Here is a 23781-nt window from a genome sequence, read left to right as displayed (position 1 = left end):
AGTGAACTCTGATTAAGGTGTTTGTAGAATAATGCCTAAAGGAAATTTACATTTCTAGAGCTCAGGTGGATAAAAATGTCATTAAACTCTGCTGTGACCACATAAATCTGAAATATTCAACGTTTGATCTTACTCCTTAAAATGTATTTTCTTGTCTTTATAGTTATAATGGCCTATACCATGAGGTATAATGTTTGCTTTATATACCCAATTGTTTTCATTTAGTTGAACTGTAATATTTGAAGTTACATATGATTTTATATGATGTTTATGTGTGATATATATGCTTATAAAAAGATGTATACATAAACTTTGTTGTAGTTATGATCACCCCAAAACAACAAAATATCACAATGAGTAGTAAAAGTACAACAAAGACTTCCTGTTTAACGTAAATATCAAAGGAGACGCATTGAAATGGCAAAATATAAACATGAAACAAATATTACATTTGAAAGTCAAAGAAATATATAGCAATACATTGTATAGTTGGACAGCTTGCTACCACATAGTTAGTTGTATATGTGTTTTAATTTCTTTAGTTGACAACACCAGTAGTCAGCCACCAATACCAAAATACAGAACAATGGTACAATCCAAATGTATGTACTAATGTATCAATACCCAAACATCCCACCCAAGGGAGCTTCTGTACCGTACCTTGCATACTGAAGCAGATATAAAATACATTTTGTTTTAAGTAAACCCTAGGGGGTTCCTAACCACATCAGCATAACATGATAAACAATACCCCCAAGTAAATTAAAGTGTCCAATCCAAGATTCTGAAATATCATAAGGCCAAACTGATCCCTGTCCTTATTGTAAGTCTAACACATTACAATATTTCATTTGCTCCATATTTCTCATAATCTACATCATCTATGTAAAAAGAAAATAACTCAGAAAAAAATTACAATACACAAGTGTGGTTTAAAATCATACACTAAACTGATCAAAACCAGCCTGGGTGGTGAGGGGTGAAACCCTGAAACCGGTACTAGGATGCTTGTTTTCAGTCCCGTGAGAAACTGGCCAGGCAGTTTGGGCTGGTCTGTTCCCATGGGGATCAGGGTCACGGCTGTTTTGCATATGGATGGGTCTAAATGGGAATGGCATGAGGATTGGGAAAAAACGATGGATTTGGGCCCAGATCTCTGTATTGGGGCGAATGTATGACAATGTTCAGCATTCTGTCCATCAACTTGTACTGTAGTCATGAGGCTTTAACTGCTTTATTAGTTATTGACCAATGTCCTCACTTAATGGATTTGAGTATTAGGAATGGTCTTCCAAACAATAGAAACTAAAACCCATAATACATTTTTGCACTTCATACTCAGAATTATGGAGGTGTAACTGTGTATACCTATCAAGAAAAAGATCTGTCCTGTACTGTAGATCAGAAAAATGGTATCTAGTCATCACCGCTCCTTGACTTATGTCCCAGGCTTTAGGTAGCTGCCCTATGTCCTAGAAACTCATGTCTGTGTGCCCTCCACACTGCAGACCCACGCACTGGGTCTCAAAACATTTACACACCCACTTGGCTTTAGTGAGCGAGGATGACTTTAAATATAAGATAATGGGGTGTTACAATATAAAATATCTCTTTAATCTGATCTTGTCAACAGCAATAAAATAGGATGGCAAACTAAGGTATTATGATTTGATTGGCTATATAAATCAGCAGGCCAGACCAAAATGTTCTGTCTATTTGCTACTCGCAAAAATACGCACTTGCCTCTGTCTCCCCCTTTCTTTCTATTCCTTCTTTACTAGACTTTGCTCTTTTCTGGTTTCCTAGCCTACTCAATCTTCCTTTCTTCTGACTGTTTCCTCCTTTGTACCGGAGCCTTTCATTTCTTTTTTATTTGTAACACTTTTTTATTATTACACTCACTCTTGTTATGTTATGTTGTTTTGCATAGTGCACTAATCACCAAAAATGTTATCCAATTGCTTGGTCAAGGTTTGTAGGTCTATTGTCACAATATTAGTATATGAAGAGCCAGGTCTTCAGCTTCTTGAGCAACTCAATTTTTGAGGAGGAGACTCTGATGTGTTGAGGAAGGTAATTCAATTTCTTGGGTACAATTTAGAGAGAATGAGCAGCCTCAAGGTTTGCTTTTGTGGATGCAGGACGTGTGTGCAAGTGACAGTGAAGCAGAAAGTAGGTGTCTGATGGGTTGGTGAAAGTGTAGGCAGATCTTCAAACATTCTGGTCCGGTGTTGTTAGTGCTTTGTATGTGTGTCTGAGATAGTTTAATTGGATACAATTGTGAATGGGGAGCCAGTGAAGCTTATTGAGGTGCTGTGTGATATGTGTGCAGAGTGGGAGGTCCTGCAGCTGCATTTTGGATGGTCTGGAGTTTGTGTAGGGATTGTTTTGAGATTCTGGTGCAGAGAATGTTACCATAGTCCAGCCTGCTGGTAAATAGTGCTTGTGTGATGGTCCATTTGGTGTTCTGAGGCAACCATTTGAAGATATTTCACAGCATGCGATGGGTTTGGAAGCAGGACATGCACAATGCATTGACTTGAGCCATCATGTTGAGCTTGTCATCTAGGATGACCTCTAGAATTCTTGTGTGATCTGTGGGTGAGGGTGTTGGTCCCAGCTCCGATGGCCACCAGGTGAAATTCCATGGGGAGATCTTGTTGCTAGTACTTCCATCTTGTCGTAATTGAGCTTCTGGCAGTTGGTTTGCATCCAGTCTCCTACCATGGTCATGCAGTTGGTGAAGTTGGTTCTGGGTGTGTGTCTTGTCTGTCAGAGAGAGGATGAGTTGGGTGTCATCAGCGTAGGAGATGACAGTGATATCTTGTGATCCGATGATGTTGGCAAGTGTTGTAACATCTATGATGAAAAGAGCGGGGCTGAGAGATGATCCCTGTGGGACACCGTATATCAGGTTCTTGGACCCTGATGTGAAAAGTTGAACCCTTACCCTTTGGATTCTTCCCGTGAGGAAAGAACAGATCCATTTGAGAGCTGATCCTTGTCTGCCAGTCTTATGGACTCTTGTAATGAGGATGTTATGGGATTCAGTGTCGAAAGCAGGATGAGGGCCAATGTTTCTCCTGTCCAGGATGTTTTGAATGTTGTTGTGGCAGGGATGAGTACTGTTTTAGTGCAGGGATTCTTTCTGTCTCCTGATTGTATGTTGTCTAGAAGATGGTGAAGTTTGAGGTGGGATGTGAGTTGCTTGTTAATGGTCTTCTATATCACTTTGTCTGGAAGGGGAAGAGTGAGATCAGTTGGAAGTTGTCCAGTTGATTTGGGTAAGCGGTGGGCTTCTTGATGAGGGCGTTGAATTCTGCAGGTTTCTATTCATCCAGGAAAGGGACAGATGTGGTGAAGATGCTGATTGGTGATGTTGCCATGTTGTAGATGTGGTGGGGGCATGGGTCTGTTGGGGTCCCTGAGTGGATGTTCCGCCTTATTGCCACTGTGCAGTTTCTGGTGAGGGTTGTCCATTTGGTCAGGTTGGGTTGGTGTGCAAAGTTGCTGTAGATTTTTGCAATTTTTTTTGTGGTAGGCATTGGATAGGATGCAAAGAGTTTTGGGGAGGCAATGTTGCTGACAATTGCTGAGGGCGAGCTGAAATTCTTGATGATCAAGATGATCCCTCTGCAGCTGTTGGAGCTTTCTTCAATGCAGTACAATAGTGCCTTTTTCTTGGTGTCTCTGATTTGCTGGTGACCGTATCTGAGTGTAGCCTTGTAGGTAGTTATGTTGGTGGTATTGTGGCTGGCTCTTCATTCCCTTTCTAGCTGTTTACAGTGTTGTTTGGTGTATTGGGCGTCTTCTTTGTACCAGCTGGCCTGCTTGTTTGATCTACTAAGCTAGTTGGGTTTGATGGGAATGAGGGAGTCCGCGCAGTTCTTGATCCAGTTCTTGAAGTTATTGATGTCCTAGTCGTGGTTGTCTGTCGGACTAGGCTGATCAGTGCTGAGGGCGCAGAGACAGTCTGCTTCTGTGATTTTGCTCCAGCTGCATCTTGGAGTGCTGATCCAGGTAGGGATGTTGGCTTGAGGTGTGTTGATTTGGAGGTGACTGATGTAGTGGTCTATATGCGCTGTTTTGTGGAGTTGTATTTGATGCTGTCACTTGTGGAGAAGATGGGGTCCCGCAGTGTGTGTTGGTTCAGGGAGAGGTGGGTGAGTCCAATGTTGCTCAAATGTTCGAGGAGTGCTGTGGAGCAGGGGTCATTTTGGTTTTCCAGGGGAAAGTTTAGGTCAACAAGGAGAATGTAGACACTAGAGTTAATGTTTAGCGGAGTGATAAAGTCATGATGAGGATGGTAAAGGTGGCTTGGGTGGTCAGTAGCTGAGGATTCTGTTCAGGAAGAATTTTTCTGAGATTTGCGGCTTGCAGTGCAGGTGTTTCATGAAGGAGATGGCCTTCTCTGTGTATGTTGTGCATTTGATGGATTCTTTGTAGATGATAGTGAGTCCTCCTCCTGGCTTCTGAATGATATCCTGTTAAGTGATCTTTTAGCCCACTGGGATTGCTGTAGCGATGCTGGGAGCTGGTGAGGGTTTGAGCCAAGTCATTCTGATGAAGAGAATGTCGGGTGCGTCGCTGCTCAGTAGGAGTGATCGTTTGTTGAGATACATGCATGTGAGTGGGATTTGATATGCAGGTTTGCTCTGGCAAGTAGTTATTTTTCTAATTATAGTAGTATGGGAGTGTACACACTGTGGGTGCTTGTGTGGTGTGAGTGTTGAGAGGGGGTGTTGAGGACGTTGTTAGTATTTGTGTGGACCGGCAATGGGCACAAATGACATTTCCTATTGTGGTGTGAGGCACGGCATGGAAGGAGTTGGGGGAACAGTGGCCAGGATATAGAGATCTAAGGAGTGCTGAAGAGTATCACTGGGGGATGATCGGACCTTGATTCCTGGCACTGGGTATGGTCAAGGAGTAGAAAGGCACAGACGGGCTTGCCTTGGGCATGCCTTTGGCATGCCAGTGGCATGCCTGCAGGTCCTCAATGATGCAGCTGTCATTAAGTAGGTCCCGGGAGGGGGAGGAGTACAGGTTGCCATGATATCTATTCCTGAAATGATGTGTGATGGGAAATGAGGTCCTCTTGTTTGGTCTACTTTCCTTAAAGAAAGTTTCGGTGGGAAAACCAGTAATGTCACTAACCGTCCTGATGGATTATGGGAAATTCAGTGATGTCACTTCCTGTGTGAGTGGATGATGGGAGAATCAGTGAAATCACTTCCTGTGCTGATGGGTGATGGAAAATGAAGCCCTCTCACTTGGCTTCGTCTTTTAAAGACCGTTTTGGCAGGGAAACCAGTAATATCATTCCTATCCAGATGATGGTGGGAAATTTTGTGTTGTCGATTCCAGTGCAGGTGGATGATGGGAGATTCAGTGGTGTCACTTCCTGTGTTGATGGGTGATGGGAAAGATTCCTCCTCAGTGCCCTTTCCTTTTATATTCTTCAAGCTATTAAAGAAAATATATGGACATGTTTCAAAAGATCACAGACATGTTTATTATGTCAACCATATTTGCTATTCTAACTGTCCATTAAAAAGACATACATTGTTTCCACCCAATTGGGGTTTTTAGGTCCATCTAAAACATGTACCTTGTATAACTTTTTCCCCTGTATATCCTCTTTTTTATACTCATGCTCTACTCAGTTTAGCTCACTCTCACATCTCTTAAAGATCTCTATGGAGCATTTGTGTGCATATTTTTTTTATATACTTGTGCATTATTAACAACTTGTAGAAAGAAGCTTCACGCTTGATTACACAGGTGGATACATATATGGTGTTTCTGCTTGGTAAACTAATGTCTCTATTGCTTAATAGTATATTTTCCTGAACTTTGCCAAGTAGACCTCAATTTAAGCCCAGCAGCAATGATTTGTCCTCCCCAGCACATCTCACACTGTTGCATGCTCAAGTAAAATAATGAAGGTTTATTTCTATTGACGTTGTTTATGTTCTTTTCGATTAACTTTCCCTTGCGCAGACACAAATTGTAACTACATCTCAAGGCCCTTCTATTAGCTCCCTATAGCCTATCAATTCATAATAAGATGCTGTTGTTTATGTTTTCAGATTTTTTTCTACCATTTCTAGAAGGCATACCCAGAAGAATAACTGTTCATGTTGTGGGATAGTGCTTAGGTGTTAAGGCAATATGAATTTTAATATTTTTGTGTTCTGATTTGCTGATTTGCTAATGAAATAATACAGTTGTCCATACCACAGTGATTCTACAGTTTTCCTGATTTAATTTGCCAATACAATTTTAAAAAATAGTCAGTTTTGGAAAGTAAACCAGAAGACATTCTTGAAGACTTATAGGCTGATTATGTAGTTCGGAAACTCTTCCGTCCGAATCGGGTTTTGGAATAGTTTCCAACCGAATCAGGTTCTACGAGTCCGACCAACCGATTACGATGCTTCCCAACATCATTTGGACTTGCAGTGACTTCAATGGGAGCCTGTGTTCTGCACAAGAACACAGGCTCCCATTGAAAAAAGGGGTGGTTGGGGAAAACCTTGCACCCTGGGTCAAGGCTGGGCCTGTCAGCATCCATTTGTGCCCGAAGAAGCCCAGACTGGACCCCATCTGTTCTGTTCCTTTTTTAGGCACACTTTACCATAGGTAGAAGGAAATCAGCAGCAGCTCCAAGCAAAGGTAAGGAAAGGCCTTCAACTACATTCATTATGACCTTTTTAATAACTGCAGTGGGAGCATTAAATGTCGAAAATTGCATCTGTGGAAGAGCAATTGTTTTTTTAAAATAGCACCTCACATGATCCTCACTGTTTCAGTGTAACATATGATTCCCCTACCGAATAAAATCAAATCAAATCAAAAGATGCTTTATTTGATTCTTACAAGAGGATCATAAAAGCAAAATATTCACAATAAAAATTCAAGATAAAATACAGAATAAGAACAATACTTTAAAATATTTTACTTATACAGATTGATTGATCTGTCCTAATCCATAGAGTTTCTATATTTAATCACTGCTTTTAAAAAAGGAACCACATCTTCAATACACTTTTCACATTCCAACATTTGTAATTTAAGGAAAGCAATACGACAATGTCTTAGACCTAATAGTAACAGAATTGGCTTTAAGAACCTTTTTCTTGGAAATACATAAAATCTGCAAAATAGCGTGGTATGTAAGGTAGTTTGTCTAGACATATCGACACAAGGACAGATAATTGTGTCTTCAGACCAGTCCATGTTTTTAGGGAAACTAACATGATGCTTATGAAAATTACCCAGCCTAAAATGGGTAAGAAGCATCCTTTCATAGCTACCCTGTACATAGGTCAGACATAGTTGCAAGCCCCAATTTGTTAAGAGCAAGTTGTTATCTCTCACGCTCACTTTGCTACATTCCTCCAGCAATCTCTTGTTACTCAGAAAATTCATGCAAAGATCTTTTAACATTTTCCTGGATTCACTTCTCAAACTTAAGGGACAGTCATAAAATTCTGGTCTGCCCATCTTCATTGATAAAGTTTTAATAAAAAACATAAAACATAACCAACCAATGTTGCAAGCCCTATCGAGCTTTAGGCAGTCCATGATAAACTCCCTGTTAAAACTCATCTCTTCCATTGTCCATATCCTATGCCATAATAAAATTACATTAGTAATAATTATATCCGACATATATGGTAGACCAAGTTCCATGTGACAGACATAGGTAGAAGTGGAATTAGGGACTGCTAAAAGATAACATAAAAAGGCATTTTCACCTAACTGCAGCGTAGTAACATTTGAGACACCCCAAATGCCTGAACCATATACAGCAGTAGAAACACATTTACCTTCATAAATATCTATTGGTTCATGAACTGGTCTGCACCCAAGTCTCTTCGCAAAGTTCTTTAGAGCACCAGAGGCTCTCAAAAACATGTATTTACTTGCGTGTATAGCAGCAGACCAGGAACCAGAATGCTCAAAAATGATTCCCAGATAAGATAATTTATCAGTGCACTCATTCTTACTCTTTTCTATATCAATGTCACATCTTTTTCCTCGCTTGGTTCCACATTTCGTAGAATAAGTTTTGCTACTATTAACCTTCACGCCCCTTGTTTTCATATTCTCCACAAAATGTGTCACCATCTTTTTTAATCCAACATGGGTTCTACTCATTAGTACAGCATCATCAGCGTATAGTAAAATAGAAACCGGGGATCCATTAATAAAAGGATAATCTTTACAAGAATCAATAAAAAATTGTCCTAAACCATTTATATACAGAGTAAAAAGGAAAGGGGCGAGCACGCACCCTTGCCTCACACCTTTTTGAATTAAAAACTTTTTAGAGATTTCACCATCTTTCCCATATCTTACCTTGGCCCCCGCTTCACTGTACAATTCTCTCATAAAAAGAATTAATGGAGGGTGCCGCTCGTAGCTGTTCTCCGTGACCACGAACTTGGAACCTGTATTTCAGCAACTTGGACCCAGCCTTAACCTAAAGGAATTTCTGCCGCTTGCACACAGGGGCCGGGACTGCGAGACCCAGGGTTCTCAGCGCACGACCAACGCAGCGCACCTGGAGTCTCTTCCCACCCCCTGATCCTCCTATTTAGCCACGCTCTCATTCGCTGAGCGGGACGCCGTACGAAGCCCGGACAAAGGGCGGACAGTCTTAGACAGTCCGAGACTGGCCGCGACTGGACTGGGCCGAACACTCTGTCCCTGCTAAGATCGAAGCTGTTACCTGTAGTAAGACTATATTGCCTTACATTACTAAATGCTATAGAGGATTATTGTCGTATCTCCCAATTTGAGTACTATATATTCTGTGTTATAATCACCTAACACATTTTGAGCGCCAACCTCTCATTGTTTAGCATGCCGAAAAAAAAAGTTCCTACCACGCCCAATACGATGGATAACTATATTGTTCAGGTGGTAACGAAAATAAATAGTGAGAGGCGACAGTCATTAGGATTGAGTCAATCTCCAGTTCTCCCCCCCCTGAGCCCATCTCCATCATCATCTTTATTGGTAGACACATAACTGCAGGCTACTACTAGTAGTGACGCTCTAGAGACTGATCCTCTTGATAGTGGCAAGAATGATCGAAGTGCACCCCTAGTGGTTGATCCAGAAGTTGACCTCGTAACTGACCCGGAAAGAGATAATGATTCTGACCCTGAAACACAAGTCCATATTATAGAAGAAGATCTCTCATCCCCAGAGCACGAAACTAGGGCAGTCAGAACATGTAGAAAGAACCAGCCCAAGCGTGGCGGGTTACGGTCAGCGTTGAGGAGGAAAAGGGCTTCACCACCACGGAAAGCTAAGGATAAGAGTATGGATGTTGGGGAGGACAGTGCAACGCATATTAAGCACATTGTGGATGATGAGCTATTTCTTAGGATAGCTGATATGATTGAGTGCAAAATCAAAGCTATTATTAAACCAATGGTGGCCAAAATTGATAAGCTCACTGCTGAGGTGAAAAAACTGGGTGGGACTCAGAACAGGGTTGGGGGGGAGGTTGGTAACATAGTAACCCTAGTCTCAAACCTAGTAGGCATAACTGGGGAGAATGGTGTGAGTGTGGCAGAGGCAGGGAGGAGTAAGACAGCAACTATCCCCCCTGGTCAGGTACCAGTAAATGCAGACAACCACCCAGTAGCGAGAGAGGATGCTTTGCTAATAACAACTGTACCACCTGTACCATGTCAGGAGATTGACTCTCCCCAAGTTATAGTAGAAGCTTCACCTCTGGTGCTGGTACTGGCAAATGTTCCACCCCTGGTAGCTGGGCAGTTAGAATCCCCAACATCTCTCTCTAGTAAGGCGCTACACTGGTTGTCAAGTAACATGCAGATGGCTCCAGGAGGGAAACAGCAGTTAGCAGGGGAGATTAAGACGGCTAGAAGGGTAGCCTGGATAGGGAACAGACCGAAAAAGTTCAAAGGAGACTGTGTAGTGGTGAAGTTCTCCAATTCGGCTGTGCTCCCTAATGTTCTGTCAAATATACTCCCCCCTCAACGCAGGAGTGGCACTGTTGTTCCACTCACCCTAAAATTTTTCTATGGTGAGCAGCAAAATGTGACTTATCCTAAGACTCCAGGGCCAAGGAGGGATATTGCGATGAATAGATGGGGTGGGGGTGTGGGTGCTCCAGTTAATGAATGGGGGATTAGCCTAGGAAACAGATTTGGGATCCTGTCAGGCTTAAATGACTGTGACTGACTTAAGAGGGATTGCAATACGGCATGTATTACACTAACTAAGGATTGTGGAATGGGTGATATTGTAGCTTTGAGCACTGCCCTTACAAGTGACATTTCCATGCCCCAGACCACCATAATGGGTGAATGTAATATCCTAGTGGATTTGGAAGGGACAAATGGGCCAAACCAATTATTTGATTCTATCGCTGATGATACAGCAAAAAATAACATTGATTTAAATTTGGAGGCATTAGATACTAGTCTATGCGGGGGTACACTACCCAAAGAGGGCAGGGTCAGTGTTGACCCTCGCATTATATCCAATAGTATTGATCCTCTCGCCCAATCCATTTTGGTGTCATGGAACGTGGCAGAGCTGAGAAATAAGGTAACATCCTTGGACTGGCCAGCCTTTTTGGATAATAAGGATATAATCCTCCTTCAGGAAACATGGCAGGTAACCCCGGAATTTAAGCAAGGATATTTAAATTTTTACACTTCAGCCATCCCTAGCTTACGGGGTTGACATGGGTCAAGCAGGATAGTAGATATTCTGTTACTCAGTTGGCCACAAACAGCCCAGATATTCTGCTAATCAAATTTAAAAACGCTGATTACGAAGACCTCTTTGCCTTTAATATCTATTCCAGGGGGCTCCCAGGTGGTAAACCCACCGAAGCAGTTGATCAGCTAGATACTCTCCTTGAGCGCTATTGCACAAAAGGCAACATTATTGTTGCAGGAGATTTTAATTGTTGCTTTGAACCCCTAGACAGCAATGATATGGACCTTACAGTGGAAGAGGACTACATCTGGAAGATCCCTCAGCTGACAATACCACCCATTAAAAAATGGTCAGAGGCAGCACTACAACTCAAAGTCCTATGTCTGGAGCACGGGCTACGTGCCACTAATGGAAGGATGGGTTCTGACAAACAGGGTGCCTCTACCTTTAACGACGGTATTTATCATAGCCGCATAGACTATATTCTTACAAATAAGGAGAACTGGTCTAGTATTGATGATATGCGGATAGAGGAACGGGTAGAGAGTGATCATGACCTACTAATTTTGTCATTTAGACTATTCGAGCTACCTGAATGCGAAGGCTTGAGTGACTGTGTTGAGATAGCCCTTTCAAACAACTATAGATGAATAGGATGGGCTAACTGTGTTATGAATGAGGAAGGTGTTGCTGCCATGAGGGACTTGACTGTCCAGGCTATAGTGGAATTAAGGAACAATTCCACTGTGGAGGCAATTGTATCAAATGTTAGTCGGATCAACGACAGTTTTTTTAAATCAGTTAAGATCTTTCTTTATCAAAAAGGTGACTAAAAAACAGAGTAGGCCAGTGAGGAAGGAGGACCAATGGTATGGCAAATCCTGTAGGGTTGCATATAGGGCTCTATCAGATGCAGTAAAAACCAAAGATATAGCTAAGATCAAGACTGCCCGAGTCATGTATAAAAAAATGCAACTTAAGGCAAAAAGTGACTGGGACAATGAGTATTGGAGGGAGCTCCTGAGTGCTAGCAAAGAAAGGTCTATGTGTTCCTTTTGGGACATGGTCAAATAGGGTAGGGGGATTAAAAGGGGTGAACCTACTAATTATGTTTCACCAAATGCTTGGGTCTCTCACTATGCGTCCCAGTTTACCGCTGTGGAAGAGGAGGGAGAAGAGCGTGAGGCGCCTCTGAAAGCAATTGAGGACACAAATCACCTTTCCTTTACCAAAGTTGATATTATTAAAATTCTGAACAATATCCCAAAAGCAAGGGCACCAGGCCTTGGCTCCGTTCCAGCAGACCTCTTTATGCATGATAAGGATCTTTGGGCCTCTTACATCCACTTGTTAGCTAATGGCATTGCGATGGGCTCACCAATACCAGAGTCCTGGAAGGGTGCCGAGATCATCCCAATCTTTAAAAAGGGGGAGTGCTCGGACCCAGGAAATTATAGGCCCATTAGCCTTATAGCTTGTATACAAAAGGTTGTGGCAAGGCTCCTACTGCAGCGTATCCAGGGCTGGATAGAGGAAAATGATATTTTGTCGCCCCTACAGGCAGGGTTTCGTAGCCATACCAGCACGATCGACCAAGTTTTTAGATTTGTTTTACTATATTGGCGTGTAGTGTTACTGGGGGGGGGATGCTCTTTGCAGCTTTCGTTGATCTTAAATCAGCGTTCGATTTGGTGCCTCGTACTAAGCTGTGGGCAGCCTTACAAGAACAGGGTATCCCATTGGATATCCTGTCACTCCCAATCAGACTGCATGAAGATAGTTTTGCTCGAGTCCGCTGGAACCAACAGGGAAGCGTAACCGATAAATTCCCCATCACAAGGGGGGTACGCCAAGGGTGTGTACTTGCCCCTACACTCTTCTCATTATACATCAACAGGGTGATCAACTATTTTGAAAAGCAACCAACCAATGCCCCCAAGTTGGACGGCAGGCTGATCCCCCTGTTGATGTTTGCTGACGATACGTTATTAATTTTGAAGAAACAGCAGGGCCTCCAAAAGGCCGTTGGAGTCTTTGAAGCTTTTTGTAATGACCATGGTCTTGTCATTAATACATCTAAGACAAAGTTCATGGTCTTACAAAAAAGCAAACATGCCAGAGGGAAGGTGGTTATGGGTGGGGTTCAACTGGAGCAGACCCAAGTATTTAATTATCTGGGCATAACCTTATCATCCAAACTAGACTGGAAACAGCACACCACCAGCTGGTTACGAAACACGCACAATTGACAGGAGCACTCACTAAGGAATTTTATCTATCCCATACTAGGCCAATTACCCCGTTTTAAAGATTTATGATGCCAAAGTTGGAGCAGCAGTTCTTTATGGGGCGGAACTGTGGGGGCTCAGTAACTTAAAAAGGCTGACGGGTGCGCAAAATAAATTTCTGTGCAACATCACAGGTCTACCGGCTTCCACTCCATTGATCCCTCTCCACGATGATCTTGGGTCACATGGCCTCGAGGATATGGCCAGATATAGATCGGTTGCCTACTGGAGGAGACTATGGGTCACCCCCGAACTCTCCCAGTCTGCACGGGCCTTCCTCGATGTGAGAGACTCAGATAAGGCTCACAAAATACTATGGATGAGGGAGGTAAAAACAATTTATAAGGCCATGGGATTATCTCCACTGTGGGACGATCCGGTAGGGAATGCTTTTCCATCTAGAAAAATATTTCGAGACCTGTACTGGAACATGCTTGAGACAAATAGATTGGGCCGCTGCATTGAACCATCTTTTACGGCAGACTTCCTACAACTTAAGCATTCTCCGGCCCTGGTGGCTTATTGGGACTGGATTACCATCCCAGGGGACAGGAAGAAATATCACCAGATTAGGGTGGGGACGCTACCACTAAACGCTCTCACTGCAAAATGGTGTGGGGGACAAGGTTTGGCTTGTCCCTTTTGTCCTGATCAGCGGGAAGGCATTGGGCATGTTCTCTTTGCCTGTCCAGAATACAAGGTGCCTAGGAGATCCTGGTTAAAACCTATTTGTGTACAGTTAGGTCTCCAAACGGGTTGTGAGGCTGTCAGGATCTTACCCACAGACAACTCCCAAGCCGTAGTTATAGCCATAGCTAAATTTCTTCATTGGATGTGGATAATTCGGCCCGTAAAATGAGCCTACAGTAATCTTGGCCTATGTTATATGAGATTGCAAAAAGTACCTAGTGAGTAATGTCTTTAGCGATGCATTTTAAAATAATATATATTTTTCTTTTAACGAATGAAATGAACTATATACTTATGTTTCCTTTCTTCTTTTAACATAACTTATTTAATGATTGCAATCTATTGGCTCAATGATTGGCGATAGGCCAAAAATAATTGTCAATTGAGGGTTGAAGTAATGAACTGTGGATTTTACTAGCTGCCAATGAAGGGTAATTTTAAAATTTAAATTGTAAAAGTTTTCTTGAAAATGGCTAAGGTTGTAACTGTCTTTTATGATTGAAAAAAATCGAAATAAAGACTTTCTGATTTGGATTTGGAATGAATGGAGGGTCAACTCCCATAGCACCAAGCATATCCCACAGCTGTTTATGTATGACACAATCAAAGGCACAGCTCAAATCTACAAATGTCAGAAAAATACTGTCCTTCTTTGCATCCGTATATTTACTTATTAAAAGTTTCAGGTTCAGGCTCTGTTCCGCACTTCCAAGACCTGCACGGAACCCATATTGAAATTGGACAGAACCTGTCCCTCATTAGCCCATGCTTGTAATTTGCCAAGGATTACTCGGCCGGCCACATTTAGTAACGAGTCAAGCAATGAGATGGGACGATAGCATTGTGGGTCTCTTCTGTCCCCTTTTTTAAAAATGGGGACCACTATCGCATCTGACAATGATTTTATGAGGCCCACTTTGGCACAACTTGCCAGTACATTGGTAATAATGGGTGCCCACAGCTGTGTCTTTGCTTTATATACATCAACCGGGACCCCATCCGGCCCTGGGGCTTTCCCTGATGCGCTCTCACCTAGTGCTTTATTAACTTCCTCCATTGTAAAGCTAATCATTAAGGGGAACTCTATGCCAGAATCAGTATTTGAAACACTTAGCATCACTTGTCAATATTCACTGATAAAGGGATATTCACACTATAGAGTGCCTTGTAATGGTCAAGCCATCTATCCTCCTCTATTGCTATCTCTATTGTATCAGTCAGTCTAAGCACAATGAAAGGACATTCACTGCTTTCCAAAAAGCTCCATTATTCCTGCTGATACTTGCCTCGTGCAAGGCCTGCCAAGCCGAAGCTCTCAGATGGTTCTTTCTTTCCTTTAAGGCTTGACTATAAACATGTCTGGCACCGCTTACCTCTTCCCTATTCCTCACGGATTTGTTAAGGGATTTTTAAAGTTTATTATGTGCTACACGACATGCCTTCTCAAACCAGCCTTCGGGCTTTTTTACTCCTTTTTTGGTAACCTTCAACACTTCTGCAATATTTTGTGTAATTACTCCAAATGCAGCAAGAACCTCCGCCCCATTACCCTCATCTCGCAAACAGCATTCAAATTCATCTTTACAATGGTTGATCAATTTAGGTAGAAACAACAAGGGATCAACCTTATCCCAGCCTATGGAATAACCCTTTTTACTCAACAGCTGAATAGAAGAGTCATGTTTCCTTGTCTTACATGTATCTTTTCCCAACTTTTGGTGGTCCAGTATAAAAGTAAGACCAATAGGATAATGGTCACTCATGACCACCTGATGGGTCATCACCTGTTTAATCAATCTAGCATGCCTATCCGAGAACAAAGCAAAGTCTATAGTAGTATTACAGCCTCTCCCAATATATGTTGGGTAAAAGGGGACATATGGATTACAAATATCATTTGCATAGGCTAAGTTAAGCTAGGAGGCCAGTGAGTTTAGATATTCGCCCTCCGGGGTATGGGCAAAATGAGTAACTTCCTCAAACTTTCTTTGTCCTAAACCCCAAATCCCTTTCTTACTATGCCTGCGCAGGTGGCAATTGAAATCGTCGCCCCATATTAAACAAGTGTCATCAGAGCTAGACTTGTCTAACAATTCAATCTCTTTGCTCAGATTTTGTAGCAAAGATTTAATTTGAAGCATAGGACAATTATTATAGAATGTATTAAAACCACCCGGTGACCTTTTACCTCCTCCAGAATAATAAGTTGATAGAACAAAGTTTCCGCTACAAGTTTAATCACTTTCAGACCTGACCTGTTCGATATATACGTGCATAAGCCACCCTTGTTTCTTCCCCGGGTGGTAAGTTTTGCTGGGGTACAAACAGTGCGATACCCTTGTATATGCATTGCCTCTTTGAGCCATGTTTCTTGTAGACAGATTATTTCAAACTCTGACACAAAACGCAACCAATCAGGATCTAACGCCTTTGGGGCCAATCCCGCAATGTTCCTAAAGAGCATTTTACAGACCGAGCTATCATCACTCCTGACCTCACTTTCTGGACTCGGATAACCCCCAGTACACTGCACTCCTCCTATTTTACTTGTGGGGTAAATATCTATACTAAGAGGAGCTATGATTCTACCTTCCTTTATCAGGGGGCCAACATTACCCAGTTTTTTCCCTGGGAACCCAGCCGCATGTGAGTCAGAACAAACAGGACCCACTCTGCACATCAGCTCGTCCCCGCTACCATGGCATCAGTCCGCTCCCTCCAGAGAGGACAAGATCCCAAAGCGATTTGTCACAGCAATATTAAAGTGATCTGTCGGGGCACTAGTTGAAGCCCTAGCTGTAACTCTCCTGTTTACATATACACTTGGTTGATCAAAATAAGTCAGAGGTACCACTTTAATGTCAGTTGAGCATTCCAGCAGAATTTGCGTTCTGGCTAGCACAGCTTGGACCAGACTGGGGTTACTAAGGGTCAGCACCACACAATCCCCCTTGAACATCTTTGGCCCATTGCCTACTTATTTCACCCGTTTGACTATTTTGAAGTTGGAAAATAATGCTTGTGTTAGACCCGTTTTTTCCCCCAGCCATCCTAAGGTTTTATTTCGTAAATTGACCCAGTCTTCACGGTCTGGGTCCTACAGGATAGGTACATTGGCCAAAATAACCATATATGGGGTTACCGGTGGTGGCAGATCTAAACATGAGTCCATGCATTTACGTGTAGAGTTCTCAATACTGTATCCACCATTACCCTTCATACGTGCTGTCATGCTTCTAGTACTCTCCCCTCTATGCTCAGTTTTCTCAGCTAAATGGGGAATGGAGGCAGTGTACTACCCCTCATGGGCTGGGTCAATTGTCCCGCTGTCATGTTCTTTTTATCTATAGATCTCTCAACACTATGTACAGACGGCTGAATTGGTGCCACACAGTCCTTACTTGTAACTGTGATTAGGCTACCAGTATTCGCCTCTACATAGGTCGAGGACCCACCCAAAGTACTCAGTGTTTTCTCCAAGCCCCCCACTGTCTCAGATAGAACCGTCAAGGTCTCCATGACTGTGTTATGCATAGTACACATTTGTTCCAAGATGGTCTTGAGCTTAACCTCTCTGATATTTGTTTGTTCATGGGGGATCAGAGTCTGGCTTTCCTGACCCTTGGCCCCTAGCACACTTGCGCTTAGCTGCCGTTATTTTCTGAACCTTGCCCCCTTTCTTCGCGGTTTTTGTACTGGTTACATCTTTGCTACATTGTGTGACCAAAGCTTCTTGACTTAAGATCTTTTTCTGTCATTTTTTGGCGCGTTTTGCCGGCGGTTGTGAGACCAAAGCACAATCTGACTCATTCATTAAGCTGCTTAAATCCTGAGCCGTGGCCAGGTGAGGCAAGGTCTTATCCTCTTAGTAGACGGGTAAGTCGTGACTGTAGATACATTAGGTGTATATGAGCTTGGCAGAATTGAATTTATTGGTTACAAAATAAGTGGAGCTATATCACAATCGGGTCATTTTGTTTTTTCATTCCGCAGTATATACATGGTTAACAATATGTATATATATATATATGCATTTTTATGTGTTACAGAATTCGTCATCCAGAGGAATTGTTATTCTCCATTACAGGTAAAGAGGTTGTATTGGTTCCAACTCTTTACATATGTGACACAATTTATATATATTTTTTTTTTCGTTCACATTTTTTATATCACTTTCTTGCAATAGCAATATTATTGGTCCTGATGAAAGCATTGGAGAGAATTCCATTATTGCTGAAACATGTTGACCTTTTATATCTACACAGCTATTTGTTCTAAACTGTCTCCTTTTTGCACGGTTTTTAGTTTCGATCCATGTGGGGCGCTAATAAATAATTTTGCCTACCATTGATCGAATTTGAATTCACTGCACCTAGACATATCACTGCACTGCAATTACGATTCTCATAGATATCTACTTTTCACATCTAGAGTTATTAAAAGTGAGCCTGTTCACAAAAGGTGTCCACATCCTTGAGTTTTTCTTTTGCTGACACAAGGGTGACAGCCCTAAGTGCCACTAATGTGACATCAGGAGGATACCCAGATGATGATATATGTCACTATTTTCTGACTGATGGGAATCCATTTATATAAAAAAAAATGTATGTTGAATGAATCAGATTGATCCTTTTGTTAGCTCCTTGTACCAATTTTGCTCAATAGACCCATGGATATTGGTGTTGTTTATCATTATAGTGTTTGGGGAATATATCCATGCAAGTCTTCTAAATTTTTCCCTAAGACCCTTTTCTATATATAGTTTATTCTCTTCATCACCATCCATGCCATGTTGGAACTTTGTTTCCGTTCCCATTGCGGTGCTTGTTTTCCAGGCACCGCTGTGATAAAGGCGAAGGACCATCTGCTTTACACAAGTTCAACTCGTAATAAGGTTGGCGGTCCTTAAGCAGCTTTAGCGCAGATGGATTGGCAGAGAGCCAGCGCAACTGGGCCAAAGTAGTAATCAGGCCCTTAGTTCTATTCGCTTGTCTTGACCAACAGACATGTGTCAACCTAGAACAACTCACACCGAATTCCAGCTCACACCAGGTTAACCTTCCACAAGGATAGGGAAAAAGATGATCAGTGAAAAGAAACTTCTATAGAAATTAAGAAACAGAATTTTTAAACAAATATCCATTGACTATAAAGTGACTGTCACTATAAACACACTGCTGATGGCAGTTCATGTAAAGAGTCAAAGAGAAAACACATATCGTACATCTCACCTACCACACTCTAATCATTGTCCATGTGCACAATGTATCTCTCTCACATAACAAATCCATACTTCTCTGTATAAACACTCACCTGCACCCAGACCTTAGATTGATAAGAGTTGTCTGCAAAATGTTCTTTGACATAGTAAAACGTGAGTACCCTTGAGAAAGGGTGTGCTGGTCAAAATATGCACCAGTTTTAGGGAATTTGGTTTTATTTTGTCAGACATATTTGATTGGGTATAATTCAATAAATGAGATGTCATGAATTGACAGGCATTCTGCCAAAGACCTTTGCTTCAAAAGGCCAAGGATACATTGTTCATGGCTGGTAGTCAGAAATGCTGGCTATTTCAAAGAATTCTTTATCTAAAGAATAACTATGGCTGTTGTGTAACCCTCAATTGTCATTGGCTGATGATTCGTTCCTTAATCTGGCCAAACCAGATATCAATAATGCTTTATACCACAAGCAATTGTTTGCTTACTCAAAACACATGCGTGAATCCTGTCTAACGTATTCTCTCCCCTTAATGAAATCGACCTCTAACATGCAAAGGAATATCTGCTCGTCAGATAAGAACTATTTGAAGACCTGCAGTTCTATTAATTAACAGAATCTCGACATTTTGTTTGGTGACATCCTTCAATCTTATCACCCTCCACAGAGCTCCTGCTGTGACGCTCTAAATACATTTTTACCCACCTAACTAATTTATTATCAGATACTATCCAATCAATTCTCATGTGGGACTTCAATGTCCTTTTCGATGTTACTAATGATCAGCCTCAGGCATCTTTTAGAGACATGTTAACACTATTTGCATAAGGTAATTATGGCATCTCTCCCCGAGGTGGCCATACATTAGAAATTGTATGAGCTGACAATGGTCGAGTGATAGTCTATCTCCACTGGCTAGTGCGTGGTGACATCATTTTACTGTTCCCTTTTGTGTGGAATGTTGAGTCTTCATCTTCAAAACATGTGGAGCAGCCTCAGTGAAAAGAGATTGTAAATGGAATATGGAGGATTTGGATATGCTAGCTGTAACATATGACATCCTTAGTGTGGTCTTCATCTTAACCTTTTGCCTTCTATCTTGTTTTATGAATTTATTTTTGTCAGCATTAGAACCATGTGCCCTTTACCACTGCTACCCAGTGATAAGTGCTTGTGCTTTCGCACTAAAAAACATGGCAAAATTGGCCAACACCTGATTGGCACATTTATTTTTGTATAAGAACCAAGTAAATGGGTACTACGTGCACCCAGGGCCTGTAAAGTAAATGCTAATGGTGGGCCTTCAGCACACATTGTGACACTCCTTAAGTAGCACTTTAAAACATGTGTCAGGCCTGCCACTGCAGCCTTTAGTTCAGCTTTTAAACTGTCATATCGACCTTGCAAAATAATCCTTTTGCCATGCCTAAACCTTCTTCTTTAATAGCTATAAGTTATCCCTGAAGACCCATACGGCATGATTCATCGAATTTAAAATGTGGGATATGTAGGTTTAAATTGATATATTCAGTTAGTGAAAATCTGCTACATTTATTTTTCACTGCTGTAAGGCTTATCTCTCCAATTGGATACCTTTGGGCTACCTTATTACATTCAATAAGTGATAATATTTAACTGGGAGAAGGTAGGAATACCATGTTGAGACTCATATTAATTGTATTTTAAAATCATCTTTAACGGTAAAATCAAAATTAAGGTCACAATTCTGAAAAGGTCACTTTATTAAAGTTGGTATTCTCTTCCTCTTGCCATTTGGTCCCTGCTGCCAGTTTACCGGGTGACATGATAGTGAATGGCTCTGCTGTTAGGGTTCGTATATTCCTGCCAGACAGTTTGAGACAAACGGATTTGGTGTAGGCAGGATGGGCCATCCTGCCTAAATGGCTGAAGGCAGAGCTGTTCTCTGCCCCACTTACACTTCAAATGGCTTGCCTCCGGCACACACAAAAAAACCTGACACCAGTCTTTTAACACCCTAGACTTCTTGGAGCCTTGGTAGGGGAAGGGAAGAACTTGACCTGCCCCCTATATGCAGCTCGCTCACCATCTGGTCTGCCTAAGCTTCTGATTGTCCCCCAGTCTAGCATGCACCTGCTCCACAAATTGTAAACATAAGGGTTGAAACATCGGCATTGAACTTTCAAAGAGCTAGATGTATACGGACTGCTTATAGGCAAAATAAGGAGAGTACTTTTTGCCCTATTGGCTGTGTACAGAATAGTTCGGAAGATCTTTCTTAGAGTTAATACATGTTGCTTATGTGTTGTATCCTGGCCTCATCATTGCTTTCACACGCTCAGCTCTGTATTTTACGTTGTGGATCACTCTTCTGTGATACATTGTTTGCCTTACATTATTTATTATAGTTTGTTTCTTTTACATAGATTGTTGTAGGTGCTTAATGCTTAACTCCTGAAGGGGATTCCGTGTGCTGCCCTTTTTTCCAAGTTCAGAAACCCTTTTGTTTCTTCAAAACAAATTGGTTCCTCGATAGAATCACTTTGTAAGTAAGTGTATATATAGTATATATAGTAGACCAAGATTCTGAGGGTTCCTGGGCTTACCCAGTCTAATTAAAGTTTCTGATTGTAACATCCCGGCAGCCTTTAACCTTTTGGACCTCTCCCCTGCATTTCATGCATGTGCTTGTCGTATCATTTTGAGTTGACTGTTGACTTTCTGTAGATTGGGAACAGCTCCACTCTGGCTACTGAACTTTCTACCTGGAAGCAATGTCCAAGTCTACCTCGACTCCTCCTTGTCTGTCAACATTTCTCTGGCATGTGGAGTCTGTCTTTACTTTTAATTGTGTACATGCTACCTCTGGCTACCATCATTCAGTTGTTGTCGGTTGACATATATGCACACAACATACATACTTTTCTTTCGATTCAACAGATTACTGTGGTGCTTTGATCTAGATTCTCATAGCAAGATCTGTCAAAAATCAACATCTGGTTCAGAATGTGGCAACTAGGGGCCATATGTATCATACTACCGTTTAGCGAAATCCAAATAGCGAATTTTAAGGAATCGCTATCTGGAATTCGCAAAACGGTATGTATGTACAAAATCGCTATTAAATAGCGATTCTTTACCATTCCTAATTTGCGATTAGCAAATTGCTAATCGCAAATTACCCATTCATTTCCATGGGCCAGGAGGCCCATAGGAATGAAGGTGCAATTTGCGATTAGCAATTAGCTAATCGCAAAATAGGAATTTCTTCAAGGGTGCAGGGGTGTCTCAAGAACACCCTGCTGCACCCCTGAAAAAGACATTTGGGGGCATATGGCGCACATACATGCCCTAAAGGCATGTATGGGCGTCATAAGGCACCTTTTGTTTTGGGGAAAAAAGCTTTTTGAAAAGAATTCGCAAATTACCACCAACTAGAAGTTGGTGGTAATTTGCGAATCCTTAATGGCATTTTTGGAATCTTTTTTGTTTGATACATTGCATTTAAGGAATCGCAAAATTTGCGATTCCTTAAGTGCAATCGCAAAATAAGGAATTGCAAATTTTGCTATTCCTTATTTTGCATCAAACATGTTTGATACATACCATTTGTCAAATTAGCATTCGCAAAGGCCGAAATTCGCAGAATTTCGGCCTTTGCGAATGCTAATTAGCTTGATACATATGGCCCTAGATTTCTTTTTAATTTGAAGAGGATGGACTCTTGTCAGATCACCTAAGTTTAAGCACTCATCCCTTGGGGGGCGAGCGTTTTATGTGGAAACAGCCACACTTTGGAATTCACTACTTCTACATCACCGAGCCCAAACTTCATAGTGCCCACACTCCCAGCGCTCACTCCACTTTGCGCACCATAACACTTGCATACCAAGGAAACTCATGAGACAGATTTGTGGGAAAGCAGTGGTGCAGGTTTATTTTGCACAACAAGTAGCAATAAGGTGGGTCATCTTACGGGCGATCCAATGCAGCAGCCCCTCACTGACCCGCATGCCTAATGAGCCATTCTTGCACGGCGAGTCGATGCTCTGACGGTGCAGTCCATTATCACTTCCTTTCGCTCAACTCCCGCCCCCCCTGTCAGGGCGGAGCGATGAGGCACACCCCCGGTCGGTTCAGGCCCCCCGACCGCCCGAAGGACTAACGGGGCGCCGACGCTGTTTCCTGGAACCCCCTCGGCTCCAGGTTCTTGGCTCAGGCACCCCTACTGTGCCAGGCAGAGGTATTGACTGTATCCTTCTGCCGCAGAGGTACCCCTACTGTCCATCTGCTTCCAGATCGCCCTGTGACTCCGCCTGCAACATAAAACAGACCGTTAACAGTTCAAAACATGCCTGCCGCTCTGCCGCTGGGTCTGGGTCAGGGAGGGAACAGCGCAGAGCAGCCAGGAACGCGACGGCAGGAAAGGCCGAGCCTCACTGCCGCGCTAATTTTAAACCACTTGGGGCCGCCCCTCCCACCAGTTGACCCGCGCCCATTGGACGCGCATGAAAGGGGGCGGCCAGGAGATGACTTGCACCGTTTTACTCGCGCGGAATGTGGGACTAAGATGCTGTCTCGCTTAGCTCCCCTTCGCGCCGCGCGGCCAGCGGCATAGTGCCCACACTCCCAGCGCTCACTCCACTTTGCGCACCATAACACTTACATACCAAGGAAACTCATGAGACAGATTTGTGGGAAAGCAGTGGTGCAGGTTTATTTTGCACAACAAGTAGCAATAAGGTGGGTCATCTTACGGGCGATCCAATGCAGCAGCCCCTCGCTGACCCGCATGCCTAATGAGCCATTCTTGCACGGCGAGTCGATGCTCTGACGGTGCAGTCCATTATCACTTCCTTTCGCTCAACTCCCGCCCCCCCTGTCA

Source organism: Lissotriton helveticus, chromosome 12, assembly GCF_964261635.1.
Source record: "Lissotriton helveticus chromosome 12, aLisHel1.1, whole genome shotgun sequence".
NCBI lineage: Eukaryota > Metazoa > Chordata > Amphibia > Caudata > Salamandridae > Lissotriton > Lissotriton helveticus.
Note: the sequence above shows the minus strand (reverse complement) of the source record.